We start from the raw sequence: 16,239 nt of genomic DNA, 5'->3' as shown, positions 1-16,239 counted from the left end.
ATTCTAACTTTCATTTTATTCTCAGGAGACCCGGCATAAGATACAATTACTCTGATTGCTTTCTTTATATTTAAAAATTGAGTAGACATTTAAAAAAATAACTGTCCCTGTGTTTAGTCTTTTAGAAAACTACTGCACTCACATGTTACTCTTCTAAGACAACGTTTCAAATTATTATATTAAGTTGAGAGGAATTCTTCTGTGAACCAGATGACAGCTTATGATTTATCTGTTGTGCCAAGTATCCTATATCTGCCTAGTTCCCACAATAAACGATTAGCAAATGATATTGCCAAAAAGGTAATAAGACATATACATTATGCTTAGCTTTGATAAGTCTTTGCAATGATACATGAATACAGGATTATCCTGAGAGTCTGGGTTTTTATGTTGTTACTAATTGTTTTGGTTTTGGTTTTGTTTCATTTTGTAAAATGAGTACAACTTGCCATTATGATCTTCTGGAGGGGAAGAATCATAGATGTGTTTGAAGTAAGTGTCTTGCAAATGGATGCTTGAGTTCAATGACTCAGTCTTTTGTGATTTAGAATATTCTTAGACTAGCCCAGTGAGAACAAATACTATGAAATGATAAAAATTTTGGGTAATGTGTTTAGCAGTCAAGACTGAACTCTGATATAAGCAGTGTAGCTTGAATGAAATTGTACTTGTTTTCAAGGTGGTTTCCCCAATGAAACAAATGCAACATATTTAGGATTGTCTTTAATTTGGTACAGTTGTTATGACTCCTCATTAGTGTGGTTAAATATACCTTTGATCTCTTGTTGCTGATTATGATTGGTTTAGGGAAATTCTTGAGTGTATTTTTCCATGATAGCTACCTTTCAAATACTATATCAAAATTTATACAGTATAGAAATCAAATGGTTATTTTGACTCTCAGTACTTGAGTTTCTGATTTATTATTAACTGACCAGTTGCCCTGGACCTGTAAGGAATGTACTATAGGAAAGAAAATCTAACTCAAAAAAAATTTCCTCATACTGTGTAGAATCAAAGATCAGGAGGAAAAAATAGGGTCCCAAAGAACCTACCAATGGATACCATAATTATCAAGCTTGCTCCAAATGGGCCTTATTTTAAATACTTCCAAATAATGAACTTTATGACCAAGCTGTTAACCATTGCATCTCCACTGAGACATCAGAGATTTGTGAATGTTTCTGCTTAGTTTGGTTTGCCTGTCTCTTGAATTTTAGTCAGCCCAAGGAATATTTCAATAGGATGGTACCCACATGGAGAGGTCATCTACCCTTCTTTATTGTGCCTTTCTATTATCTTCATTACAAACATGCTCTGCTGTCTATGTGTAAAATGTAACCAAAGCAACTCAAGTGGACAGAATGTTTCACATACTGGCCATCACAATGTAAAAACTGGAAATCATCCTCTTATATAGTATTGTAGTACGATTATCACATTTGAACATGTGGCCTCAAATTCAGCTTTTAAATTTCTAACAGAGCTTCCAGGGACTAAGCCACTACCTAAAGACTATATATGGACTGACCCTGGACTCTGACCCCATAGGTAGCAATGAATATCCTAGTAAGAGCACCAGTGGAAGGGGAAGCCCTGGGTCCTGCTAAGACTGAACCCCCAGTGAACTAGACTATGGGGGGAGGGCGGCAATGGGGGGAGGGTTGGGAGGGGAACACCCATAAGGAAGGGGAGGGGGGAGGGGGATTTTGCCCGGAAACCGGGAAAGGGAATAACACTTGAAATGTATATAAGAAATACTCAAGTTAATAAAAAAAAAAATTTCTAACAGAAACCTCTGCCCTATATTTTATAACTGCTGACTTTTTCTCAGAATTTTAAACTACACATTATTAGCCTCCAAGACTAAATGTCAAATATGAATTGCAGTAATACATGACAGAGACCCTCTGTGTTTTTCCCCTTTTGTCATAGATTTCTCTTATAAACTTTCCAATTGAAAACTCCCTGAAATTATTTGAAGAAGACTCAGTTTTAGTTTATTATGAGACCTCATTATTTCACCCTTATGGAGTGGACTCTGATTCCCAGAATAATCTTTCTAATCCAGGTGAGTTAAAGGGAAAGGAACATGGTCACAGCAGCTGCCCCTTATATCATGATGCACTGCCCAGAAATCCAAATGCTCCTCTTCACGAGGAGGAGATTATAGGGGATCATAATGTTCTGCTTCCATAACTGAAAAATTAGAATTATTTAGCACTGGATATATGATATATAACAAACAGTAATGTGGAAATTACTGAACCATGTGAAGGGAATCTTCGCCTGTGCATAAGAATCGCCTATTGTTAGGAATTGCCTGTAAACTTGGGAACCTCTTTACAGTCATCCTGGGTTTATGTAAGAGGTTAATCCCAGAAATAGGTTTAGTTTATTAATTAAGGATATGTGAAGAAATGACACCTACTTTGATATATAAACCATTAACATATATTTTTAGAATAGCAACTCAATAGCAAATTGGATTTTCTCTATGTAATAGCTCTGCCTGTCCTGGAACTTGCTCTGTACACCTCAAACTCATAGAGATCCTCTTGCTTCTGCTCCTGAGATCTGAGGCATATGCCACCATGCCTATCTCTTATGCAAGTCTTAGTATAGAAAAATATACCCATAGGACAGTCATAGATACTATGATTTGAGATTTTTGTTTGCAATTCAGAGGGTAAAGCCAAGGTCTGTCATAGAAGTGCAGTCAGGCAAGTTATGCTGTATAGATATTGCTGTCAATTTACAGCTGCCCACGGCTGTCCAGTCAGAAAGTTACAGAGGATGGCTAAAAGATTGGTACTATTTTGTTGCTTAATTCTAATACCTATATGCATAGCTTTCAAGGCAAACACAAGAATTTACTGATTATACCATAAGTATGGGCAATATTCAAAAAGATATCCAGTGCCTTAGGACACAATGACATTATTATAAATTTTACTATATTTTGTTTATTTGTGGTAATACAGAAGGCATGCGTGCTATAAAAGGAAAAGGGCATGCAAGAGCTAAGTGAATTCAACTACAACAAACGATGACATACCTTCTTTCATAGAATCAGAGAAACCTGAAAAATACATTTTTTTATAAATCAATTAATTACTTGTGAATCTGATACCCGCAAAGTCAATGTATACATAGCCCCACCAGCACCAAACAAAAAGCAACTTGTTGGGAATTATCAAATTCTGCCAGCACCAATAAAGAAAAAAACCCTTCTTAGCAAGTCTCTCATGGAAATCTTTCTTCTCCAATACTGGTGAGTTTCCTTTAACGTTTCTACAGCTGTCTTGTTTTATATTATTTCTGCTAACCATTTTTCTAAGTAAATTATTTCAACAAACTGATGAATGTTTACATAACATATTCATGAGAATATGACCTTTTTAAAACAAATAATCCCATTGAAGATTGCATCGTGTATAAAAGAAAATTGGGGGAAAAAGAAATTATATTCCCATGTTTTGCACTGATTTCAGCAAAGGCACAAACCTTCCAGCTTGTTAAAAGAAATGGATCTATGGATGTGTCCCTCTCAACCCCTAATCATCAATACTTACAGCTTCTTTATGACTGAGTATTACTCTGGAGCCTCTGTAAAATCATTGCCTCTGAGATTACTCAATCTTATAATTCAAAATATCTAAAGAACTTTAGTTTATATTATCAATGAATTAGATATATGCCTTGATCTTTGCCAGGTATTAATCATTTCATCCTAGTAGACTATATTTAAAAGCCACTTAATATGCCTTAATCTGTTTTAAATAAGTTACTAAATTGCCATTGGAAGTATTTATTTACTGTTTAGCATCCATTTTATTACTATACCTGTGCCAGGATCTATGCTGCCTGGGAACAAGTTTATCATCTCAGACACATGAAAATTACTGCCCACACCTTTGGTTTTTTACAGCAGAAGTTTCTGGTAGCTATGATTGCAATCATCCCAACTTTGAAAATAGAGAAAATATGGAGTAAGTCTGTGTGTGGTAGTCATTTTTACAGACTCCATAGAAAAAGGATGGAAATTTGCTTGGATTCTTAACTGTGACAGCATCTTTCAACTGAGATAGTTGAAAAGATGTCAAAGAAAAAGGAAATAAGTCTCAGAAGTATATTTAGAAAAACCTTCCTTGAAAACACAGATTTTACCATTCATAGCAGAGACCATGAAGACAATAAATAAAATAATAATTTGATCTTTGAGTGAGAAATATCTCAATAGTAACTGAGAATGGCATGTTTGAGAGGAATATTCACAGAAGAAAGGAAAAATATCACAGAGGATCATTCACCAAATTGCTTTGGGGATCAGAAGTGTGAAGGTTATCTGAGTCCAACAAAATCCAGTGTTTCAAACTGGAAAAATGGATTAGGGGAGAAAATATATTTGGAAGTTAAAAAGGAAAAATATCAATGTCTTCATTCCTCTCAGTTGTAGCTCAGTGCCCATAATTGCTTTGGTTCTGGTTCACAATAATAGACATTTGTGCTTCAGAAATGTGGATGTACACTAACAGAAGCTTGTCTTTATCCCATACAGGATATATTAGCTATCATTGCTGAAAAGGGACAAAAGTCATATAAAATACTAAGAACACTATCAGTTGAATCACACTGGTACACGAGGGATAAAATTGATGCTGAATAAGAAGAGGTGAATTGGAGTCAAGAATCAGTCCTTGTTATAGTATCTGCTTTATAGGTAAAGAAGGTTTTTGGATCCCCAATGTTCAACATCTCTCTAGAGATGCATACGAACTTTCCTTCCTTGAGATTAACTGATGATGACAGTTGACTTGAACTATGGAAACATATGACTTCAGGATAAGAGACATTGTAGATAAAAGACTGAGAAGCTAAAGAATTCATCACAAAAATACAATTTAGCACCTTCTGTTGAAAGTTAACTTGCTCATATATTAGATGGCCTTCGGTTTGGCAATGCAAATTGACCCAGTGATTTTGCCTCTGACTACACCATCTGAAGTAATAGCAGAACAAATAATAGTAGTGGTAAAGGTGTCCTTTACAAAATACATGTCTTAAATCATACTTACCAAAAAATATTCCTGATAAATAACAATACTTCAAAATGACTAGCTAATTCACAACTGACCTATAATAGTTTATCAGAGACTTGGATGTTGTCCTCTGTCCAGAAGATACATGAAATTGTTTTCCTTCTCTACCACAAAATAAACCAGCAATTTCACTTTTGCCCAATGTTGCCATCCTAACCCCATGTAAAATAATTTGAAAAGTTGCCTAATCTAATTATAGTCTACCGCTTTTAACTTACAAGGGAACAGCAGTGATTCTAGAACAAATATTATTGTTATATTTTAATTGGGCTATGTTCTGAGTTTGTCTCTCAGTAGACTGTGGCCCCAGACATTAAGAGAAAAGATACTACTCTGAGTATAGGCATTCTTGTAACACAGGCAAAGGTACCTCTTGGTCCCTCCTTGGCCCTGGGGCTTGCTAAGTGTGTCTGGCTCTAATTGTCAGAAACCTGGGACCAAATCATAGGGAGGAAAGAGAAGATCAGTGCCTGAAGGTAGTAGCCATGTGCACATTCAGAGCAATTTAAAGGTACAGGAACACTTGGGAATCTTCCCTTTTTTCTCACTTCTCTATCCTTGGTTCAACATGAAGTTTAGTTCTGGTGTTTCATGAATAAAGTGGTATTTCTGTCCATCAAACAAGCTGCTGCTTATGATTAACTTAAATAATTGAATATTTGCATTCTTAAAGGAATGGATGAGAAAATGGGAGACCTTTTCACGTGCAAAATAGTGTGTTCAAGTAAGAAATTTCACAACTATTAGAGGTGGGCCTGTAAGCTAAAACTTTACTTACTATGAACAAAAAGTACAAATTCAACAAATTATAAAATCAGGATGAAATATTTTCGGGCCCTGCCCTTTTTAATGTTGCTTATTTTTCAGAAGAGCACTTTGGGGTTTTTGTTTGTTTTGGTGGGTTTTTTTAATAGTTATTCACTATTATTATTTTCCATTTATTTATTGGATTGTTTATTTATATATTCATTTTACATCTTGAATGTGGTCTCCCACCTTTTTACCCCTCACACAGTCTCTCCCCTTCTTCTATAACAGTGTTAGGGCCCCCTAGGTAATCTTCCCGCATTGGAACTTCAACTCTCTTCAGGGTTCCACATCTTCTCCCACTGGGGCCAGAGCAGGAAGGTTTTCGAGAGACAGTCAACAACTTTAGTGATAGCCCCTGCTCCACGTGTTAAAGGATCAACATGGAGACGGAGCTGCACATTTGCGACATATGTGCCATAGGTCATGGTATAGCTTGCCGATGCTTTTTAGTTGGTGGCTCAGGCTTTGATAGCTCCTAATGGTCCAGGTTAGTTGATTGTTTGTCTTCCTATGGAGTTCTTACCTTCTTCAGGTCATTGGATCCTTCCCCTTACTCTTCCATAAGAGTCCATGAACTTCATCCAATGTTTGGCTGTGGGTCTCTGTATCTGGTCAGCTGCCAGATCGAGCCCCTCAGAGGGCAGTTATGATAGTTTCCTGTCTGACTGTCTGACATGGGAGCTGGCCTCCTTTGAGGCAAACAGAACTGGGGGCTGGAGAGTGGAGTGCGGATAAGTGTTCGCAGTTGTGAACTGGAAGCCAGGAAAGGCAACTTGAACAAAAGAGTAGGTTTATTTCATTGCTACTGCAATCAGAATTCTGCTTCTTTGATTCTGGTTTTAAGTAAGAAAACACAACTTCCTGCTTGTAGGTTCCACTGTTGAGTCGAGATGACAGGTCTGGAATCTCATAAAGAAATAGGACTCAACCAATGGTTCTCAGCCTTCCTAATCTAGAGACACTAATATAGTTTATCATGTTGTGGTAATCCCTAACCATTAAATTATTTTGCTGCTATTTCAAAACTAGTCTTTGTTACTGCTATGAATTATAATGTGTAATGTATGAAATATCTAATATGCAGGATATCTGATATGTGACCCCCAAAGTGATTGTGAAATACAAGCTGAGAATCACTTGTCTAAACTGATATTTTTCAACAAAAAAGGTTTCTCAAGAAATTTCTCCAATGTACAATGACAACTACAATTCTCATTTGTTTTTCTTTAAAGGGGGATTTCATTCTAAATATATAAAGAAACTTGCTTTCTACAGATTTATGTAATTTATTTGGTGTCTCTGATCAAGAAATTTGATCAAAAGATTCTGCTATCCAAAGATAATGATACAGTAAATTCTTCGGGAACCATACAAAGATAGAAGAAATGCATTTTTAAAGGTACATAGGTTTATATTTACGGGTTATACTCTGGAATGATTTCCCATGCCAAGACAATTCCTTTGCTCATACATATTGTCATTTTATAAACAGGTATCCTTTCTCAAGCAACAGTGTTGTACCATATCTCTAATCTCACCACTTACATCATAACTGTCATGATGTGGGTTATTTATGTCCTAATGTTATTATTACGGTATAGTGAATATATCACAAAATAAATATATGTCATTGATTGGAACATGATGCTATTACTGAATTTGTCTTTCTCAACTATAAATTCTTAGAGGAGTCTTGGTTAGGTATAGCTTTTTCTCCTTTGAAATATTTTCCCATACTCTACTCCATAGAATGATTTCTTAGGTAACAGAAGAGTTGAGTTCTCATTGCTGCTCAGGACCTCAGCATCTCTGCCTTTTCTATTGTAGAAGCTTGTACAACTGCATTGCTTAGGTTCATTAGTATGTTTTCTGCTCATCAGGTTCTATAATGCCACAAGGGTATTCCAAGTTGTATTTATACCAAGGTAAATATTAAATGTGTCTCCATGGGGGTTGGAAAGATGGTTCACTTTTTAATAACACTGGGTGTTTCCATACCAAGAACATACATGGTCTGCAACACTCTACATTCCAATTGCAGGGATCCTAACACCTTCCTCTAGGTTCTGTGAGTAGTAGTCATACATGTAGTAGCCAGAAATTCATACATGATTTTAAAATAATTCCCATGATTCTAAACTGAGAAGTGATTTGCAGAAAATGTTTTAGGCAATACTTTAGCCATATATTCTTAACTTCATTTGAATTCTGATTATGCTATGAGCTGGTCTATAAAACATTTACCCAGATGTTTCTTTGTATTTAGAGTCTTGTAAGCAAATGTAAGACAATCAAACATAAAATTCTCTTTTTTTTCTATATTTTTAGTTTTCTACCACAGATGCCACAACAAAACTTCATCCTACTAAAACACCTTATTCATGTGTTATTAAAGATTAAAATTTCTCCCATGAAGACTTAGACTCTTAACAGTTTATCTGTTCACATAACCCCTATATTCCATGGCATTCTACTTCCAGCAACTCGTTATTTGGGAATGACCTTTCCAAAAAGGTAAGCGGATCTGTTGGCTTTGGCCATTTGGAACAAAGTCCTCATTTGTGAGCCAGGAATTGGGAAAATCTCAGAAAGATCAGTGCTGTTAAAGAACACCTTAGGATTGCACTCTTTTGGAGTGGAGGATGTATTAGTCTATTTCAGGAAGGTTTGGGAAGGGAGCTTGTTAATGTAGCTTGAAGTAAGAGAATCATTTCTTTTGCCCTTTCGTTTTAGATACTGATTTTAGATATTGATATTTTAGCCAACAATATGTTGCACATATAATAGTAGTCCAAGAAAACTACAGTGAAATTGAAAAAATTTCGATTACATAGTGTTTTGGGGTTTTTTTCCATTTTATCACTACTTTGGAGTACATAATAGTTGTGTATAATACTGATAAGACTATTATGATGAAATATCCACCTCAACTCCACTGATGTTCATATAAAAACATTGTATACAATTGTGTACAAACATCATATGTGACAAAATGAATAATGATAAATAACTAGTATAATGTATTAAATACTTTATATTATTTTAACACTAACTTCTACTAATATAAAGAAAAATAGTGTATGTTTGTATTATATAAAATACTGTCTTATGGACCTCACATTTTCTGTAGCTCTTAACTTTATTATTAATTTTTCATCAATTTTTTTATTTACTTTGTATCCTAATTGTAGCACTCCTCTTCCAAGTCCCATCCTCACAATCACCTTGCTCCATTTCTCCTCCTCCTCAGAGAAATGTAGACATTCCATGGGTACTAACTCACTGTCGTACATCAATTCACAACAGGAATAAGTGCATATTCTGACACTGACATCAGACAAGGCTGCCCAGCTGGAAGAAAGGTATCCAGAGACAGTCTACAGAGTCATAGACAGCCACCACACCAATTGTTAGGGGACCCACATGAAGATCAAGCTGCACATATGCCTCAGGCGCTAAAGCATGAGAAGGGGCTGGTCCTACAAATTCAAATTTAAAGGATTGCTATGACTAAGGGCAACATCAGGATATCCAGGATATAGGAGGAGAGGAATTGCTACGAGTTTCCAGTTTTGATAGTGTAGCAAAATCCAGATGCCTTGAACTGGACCAGTGACTCATTTCAATGAACATTTGCAAGTAAAACCGTTTGGGCAAAAACGTGTAGACAATGTGACATACTATGTCACATCACATTTCACAGAGATGAATTTTTTGTTTTAGTTAATTTTTATGGTTTTTAAATTTAAAACTTTATTTTTAATTTATTAAAAATTTTGGGGGAAGGGGAGTTACCAGGGCAGGGCAGAAATGGAAGGATTGGTACAGGGATACATGATGAAAATTTCATAAAGAATGAATAAAGAACAAACATTTAAAAAGAAAAATAAGTACAATAAAAGAAAACAAAAAAGAAAGTAAGCATATATTTTAATTAGTAGTTTTGAAGGGATAAGGTCCACAGGAAAGAAGTTGTGGCAATATTCCTCAAAATGAAGTATGGCAGCAAGGAAGTATTTTGCAGGAAGTCATGGTTATATGACTCACTGGAGTAGGATTACATAAGAAGTAGCATGAACAACTCTTGAAAGTTCTCTGGCTTCTACATGCAACTCATATACACATATAAAAAATGAACTATTGTAAATACATATTTTAAATTTTAAAACTAAATTTATTTGGGTGTCCAAAAAAAAGGAGAAGTAGCTTGAATAGCTTTCTTACCCAGGACTCTACTTGGCTTGGGCTCCTAACATAATTTTATGCCAAACTACACAGCTATTGGCAAACTAAAATCGAATCCTATATTAAGCTGCATATTCCATCCAAATTAAGCAATAAAATACATTTTCCATTCTTAATAACTATTAATGATTCACCCTATATAGACACTCCTATTCAAATGTATTCCTTTGTAGGATCAGGTATGAGAAATGAAGCAAAACTATTCTGAACAATCAGCACATCAAAGAAGACAATCATTTGAGTGTGATTTTCCTGAGAATCATTTCTTTCCTATCTTTTTCAAGACTGGTCAAACATAATCTTAGGTGCATCCTGGGAAGAAACTTGTGTGATGAATAGAGTTGAATTAACCTAACCCACCATCTTAGAAGAAAAGAGAATTATCATTGTTGTTCCATTTGGGAAGTATCTTAATTTGTTATAAGGCTGGGGTAAAACACTGATGAAAAGCAACTTACAGAGGACAGGATGTACTTCATGATGTATATCTAGTTACCAATTAGTTACTGAGAAATCCTAGGGCCCGAACTGATGGCTCTCATAGGACACCAAACATGAAGCAGAGAGAGAGTACACTGTAAATGGTATCTGGCCTTTTGTAGCCCTAAATTCTCACCAATAGCATACTGCTTCCAAGAAGGCCAAACCACATTAACCACTCAAAAGTTGTCACAAGGAGGGAATCAAGTATTGAGATGCCTAGAATTAGAGGGACATCCTATTCAAACCACCAAAATGATACTCGATCTCTTCCCCCACCCCACCCCAAGACCCAAGAAAGTAGAGTCAAGATACCTTTAAAGTAATTAGATTCACAGTTATTCTAGGCAGCATATCACTTCTGAAATAATGCTCTAGTAGTTCCTTTACTGTTTGCAATTTGCATGAAATTTTAACAAATTTTAGTAAGAGGCAAAGAACTTAGAATCTCCATTTCAGACACACAATTCATTTTATTACTTTATATCTGTTTGTAGTAATTGGTATCATATTTCAATTTTTTACTTGATTTCTACTTTGTAAACTATGTGAAATGATAGAGGATCATGATTTTGTCTTGTTGTGTTACAGATTTCTATTGAAGAAATTCTAACTGAAAACTAGCTCTAGATATTTGGAGATGACGATCATACATTTTATAAAGATATTCCAAAAAGGTCTGATGACATAAAAATGTCTTCAGGTTCACTAAATACTGTTGATAGAGCATGTGCTATGAAAGATGCCATAAGTGACCCCCCTGAGAAAACCTTCTTTAATGCTAATGCTGAAAAATTAAAGATTCCATTTGCTGCCCCTCAGAAGGAAGGTCCTACAGAGAGGTAAGAAGACATTTTAAGAAGTTATCAAATGAATGGAGGACAGCATTGCCCAATTGTATAGAATTGTAAATAACATCACAGCAGCATTGGAGCACATCATGATATCAGAGTATGAAAAAGAGTTTTTAAACAACACTTTGATTAAATAATGTTTAAATATGTGCACATTTTATACACAGACATACATACATGCATATATGGACATGTATATGTGACAGATGGACTCCTAATTTAGCCCCTTTAAGATTCCCAGAATATTGCCTGCTATATTTCTCACCTTTCTTCCCACAGTCCATAAGCCATTTAGGATAGCTTGGATATGAAATTATTTTAAAAGATCATTTAGAAACAGATTTGATTTTAAAATCCATTAAACATTCTGAAGGATTAAGCCCTGTGCCACTGTCAAAAGGCTTCACTCTCCTTGCGTAAAAACATTAGTGTTTGTTTAATTTCATATGAGAGATAATCTTGGTAAATTATTAGCACAGTGTCCACTAGAACATACATGTGACGAATGAAAACAGCACCATTCAAGATCAGGTATATTGTTGATGCAAATAATTCTTTGTGCGGAGTTAAGAAAACATTAATCTTATCTAAAGAGAGGCAAATGTGTCATCTCAGAATGTTTGTCTAACAATGGCATTTTATGATTCATTTAGCAGGGCACAACAAACAGCTTCTATATGTTCCGTGTTTAACAGTGGAATCAATGGCAGAGGATGACTGAAGATGCTTACAGCTCATTCTACTTCAAAGTTCCTTTCCACCTCCCATTCAACAATAGAAGAATATATCATTACAAGACACTGCAGCTTTTATATTTTACATTATTGTTACAAAGAGTTGTCACTGATCATTTTGACTTTATGCTATATATTACACATTCTTTATTATTATAATGAATGTTATTAAACTATAATATTGATTAAACTCCAATGTGCCTTCATGATTCTCCATTTCTTTGAGAAATAGCATTTTTCAGTCTTCTCCTCTAACTCAGTTACTCAGAGACCTGCATTCATGAGGTAGAAGCACTAGTATCACTTCATTAATCTTCCAAAATAATACAAAATGGCATTCTATGTTTTGCTTACTAACTAAAATCTGGGGATTTATCTGACCAAATTCTTAAAATTCTTGCCACAAAACCATCCCAATGGCTAATAATTAACTAATTACGTATATCATAAAATCAGCCTCCCTCCTGTGCATTGTAGAAACACTTTATTTTAAAGTTTCTTTTAACAATTTTGTGAAAAGGTATTATAAAATGTTATTTATGTTAGGAAAATGTGACTCAATATTTGAGGACTCGAGGCATCATAATAGTGCAATTCTGATATCAGGAAGTTGCAGCTAGTGAAGTCACTTCCTAGTTAAGCAGCAGAGCACAACAAATGTTCATACTCAGTGAGCTTTCTCCTCTTTGTACATTCTAGCAACCAAGCCTAAGGAATAGTCCAGCCCAGTTATACTGTCAGTTTTTCAACTTCAATTACCTAATCCAAATAATTTCTCAGAAGCCTAAACAGAAGCTAATGACATTAAAGAATCACTCGGAGTTCTGCCTAGAAGTCAGTGTCATAGATAGTTTTACATAAAAATTCATTTACAAGCAAAATTAATCGTCACAAATGATGAAATTTGAGGTGTATGACAGTTTTTTTTTATTAACTTGAGTATTTCTTATATACATTTCGAGTGTTATTCCCTTTCCCGGTTTCCGGGCAAACATCCCCCTCCCCGTCCACTTCCTTATGGGTGTTCCCCTCCCAACCCTCCCCCCATTGCCGCCCTCCCCCCCACAGTCTAGTTCACTGGGGGTTCAGTCTTAGCAGGACCCAGGGCTTCCCCTTCCGCTGGTGCTCTTACTAGGATATTCATTGCTACCTATGAGGTCAGAGTCCAGGGTCAGTCCATGTATAGTCTTTAGGTAGTGGCTTAGTCCCTGGAAGCTCTGGTTGCTTGGCATTGTTGTACATATGGGGTCTCAAGCCCCTTCAAGCTCTTCCAGTTCTTTCTCTGATTCCTTCAACGGGGGTCCTATTCTCAGTTCAGTGGTTTGCTGCTGGCATTCGCCTCTGTATTTGCTGTATTCTGGCTGTGTCTCTCAGGAGCGATCTACATCCGGCTCCTGTCGGTCTGCACTTCTTTGCTTCATCCATCTTGTCTAATTGGGTGGCTGTATATGTATGGGCCACATGTGGGGCAGGCTCTGAATGGGTATTCCTTCAGTCTCTGTTTTAATCTTTGCCTCTCCCTTCCCTGCCAAGGGTATACTTTTTCCTCATTTAAAGAAGGAGTGAAGCATTCACACTTTGATCATCTGTCTTGAGTTTTGTTTGTTCTAGGGATCTAGGGTAATTCAAGCATTTGGGCTAATAGCCACTTATCAATGAGTGCATACCATGTATGTCTTTCTGTGATTGGGTTAGCTCACTCATGATGATATTTTCCGGTTCCAACCATTTGCCTACGAATTTCATAAACTCGTTGTTTTTGATAGCTGAGTAATGTTCCATTGTGTAGATATACCACATTTTCTGTATCCATTCCTCTGTTGAAGGGCATCTGGGTTCTTTCCAGTTTCTGGCTATTATAAATAAGGCTGTGATGAACATAGTGGAGCACGTGTCTCATATGTTGAGGCATCTTTTGGGTATATGCCCAAGAGAGGTATAACTGGATCCTCAGGCAGTTCAATGTCCAATTTTCTGAGGAACCTCCAGACTGATTTCCAGAATGGTTTTACCAGTCTGCAATCCCACCAACAATGGAGGAGTGTTCCTCTTTCTCCACAACCTCGCCAGCATCTGCTGTCACCTGAGATTTTGATCTTAGCCATTCTCACTGGTGTGAGGTGAAATCTCAGGGTTGTTTTGATTTGCATTTCCCTTATGACTAAAGATGTTGATCATTTCTTTAGGTGTTTCTCAGCCATTCGGCATTCCTCAGCTGTGAATTCTTTGTTTAGCTCTGAACCCCATTTTTTAATAGGGTTATTTGTTTCCCTGCGGTCTAACTTCTTGAGTTCTTTGTATATTTTGGATATAAGGCCTCTATCTGTTGTAGGATTGGTAAAGATCTTTTCCCAATCTGTTGGTTGCCGTTTTGTCCTAACCACAGTGTCCTTTGCCTTACAGAAGCTTTGCAGTTTTATGAGATCCCATTTGTCGATTCTTGATCTTAGAGCGTAAGCCATTGGTGTTTTGTTCAGGAAATTTTTTCGAGTGCCCATGTGTTCCAGATGCTTCCCTAGTTTTTCTTCTATTAGTTTGAGTGTGTCTGGTTTGATGTGGAGGTCCTTGATCCATTTGGACTTAAGCTTTGTACAGGGTGATAAGCATGGATCGATCTGCATTCTTCTACATGTTGCCCTCCAGTTGAACCAGCATCATTTGCTGAAAATGCTATCTTTTTTCCATTGGATGGATTTGGCTCCTTTGTCAAAAATCAAGTGACCATAGGTGTGTGGGTTCATTTCTGGGTCTTCAATTCTATTCCATTGGTCTATCTGTCTGTCTCTGTACCAATAACATGCAGTTTTTATCACTATTGCTCTGTAATACTGCTTGAGTTCAGGGATAGTGATTCCCCCTGAAGTCCTTTTATTGTTGAGGATAGCTTTAGCTATCCTGGGTTTTTTGTTATTCCAGATAAATTTGCAAATGGTTCTGTCTAACTCTTTGAAGAATTGGATTGGTATTTTGATGGGGATTGCATTGAATCTGTAGATTGCTTTTGGTAAAATGGCCATTTTTACTACATTAATCCTGCCAATCCATGAGCATGGGAGATCTTTCCATCTTCTGAGGTCTTCTTCAATTTCTTTCCTCAGTGTCTTGAAGTTCTTATTGTACAGATCTTTTACTTGCTTGGTTAAAGTCACACCAAGGTACTTTATATTATTTGGGTCTATTATGAAGGGTGTCGTTTCCCTAATTTCTTTCTCGGCTTGTTACTCTTTTGTATAGAGGAAGGCAACTGATTTATTTGAGTTAATTTTATACCCAGCCACTTTGCTGAAGTTGTTTATCAGCTTTAGTAGTTCTCTGGTGGAACTTTTGGGATCACTTAAATATACTATCATATCATCTGCAAATAGTGATATTTTGACCTCTTCTTTTCCGATCTGTATCCACTTGATCTCCTTTTGTTGTCTGATTGCTCTGGCTAGAACTTCAAGAACTATATTGAATAAGTAGGGAGAGATTGGCCAGCCTTGTCTAGTCCCTGATTTTAGTGTGATTCCTTCAAGTTTCTCTCCATTTAGTTTAATGTTAGCAACTGTTTTGCTGTATATGGCTTTTACTATGTTTAGGTATGGGCCTTGAATTCCTATTCTTTCCAGGACTTTTATCATGAAGGGGTGTTGAATTTTGTCAAATGCTTTCTCAGCATCTAATGAAATGATCATGTGGTTCTGTTCTTTCAGTTTGTTTATATAATGGATCACGTTGATGGTTTTCCGTATATTAAACCATCCCTGCATGCCTGGGATGAAGCCTACTTGATCATGGTGGATGATTGTTTTGATGTGCTCTTGAATTCGGTTTCCCAGAATTTTATTGAGTATTTTTGCATCGATATTCATAAGGGAAATTGGTCTGAAGTTCTCTTTCTTTGTTGTGTCTTTGTGTGGTTTAGGTATAAGAGTAATTGTGGCTTCGTAGAAGGAATTCGGTAGTCCTCCATCTGTTTCGATTTTGTGGAATAGTTTGGATAATATTGGTATGAGGTCTTCTATGAAGGTT

General features: G+C 36.2%; 1 long non-coding RNA gene across 22 annotated transcripts in view; it reads left to right on the top strand.

The window, feature by feature from the left end:
- LOC103690087 (uncharacterized) overlaps positions 1 to 12,417 on the top strand; it is a 132,234-nt gene extending 119,817 nt beyond the window's left edge. For 17 of the 22 annotated variants that reach the window (XR_010063778.1, XR_590995.4, XR_010063781.1 and 14 more), the window contains 8 exons: positions 118 to 300; positions 1,936 to 2,071; positions 2,985 to 3,274; positions 4,562 to 4,723; positions 7,145 to 7,311; positions 8,241 to 8,426; positions 11,229 to 11,479; positions 12,145 to 12,417. This is a non-coding gene — a long non-coding RNA (uncharacterized LOC103690087). Of the gene's footprint in view, positions 1 to 117; positions 301 to 1,935; positions 2,072 to 2,984; positions 3,275 to 4,561; positions 4,724 to 7,144; positions 7,312 to 8,240; positions 8,427 to 10,330; positions 11,186 to 11,228; positions 11,480 to 12,144 lie in introns of those variants that run through there. The other 5 variants (XR_010063777.1, XR_005500812.2, XR_010063785.1 and 2 more) reach the window with 5 other exon arrangements.
- The last annotated feature ends 3,822 nt before the right edge of the window (positions 12,418 to 16,239 follow it).

Source organism: Rattus norvegicus, chromosome 2 (genome assembly GCF_036323735.1).
Source record: "Rattus norvegicus strain BN/NHsdMcwi chromosome 2, GRCr8, whole genome shotgun sequence".
Taxonomy (NCBI): Eukaryota; Metazoa; Chordata; class Mammalia; order Rodentia; family Muridae; genus Rattus; species Rattus norvegicus.
This window is presented reverse-complemented; position numbering and strand designations above follow the sequence as displayed.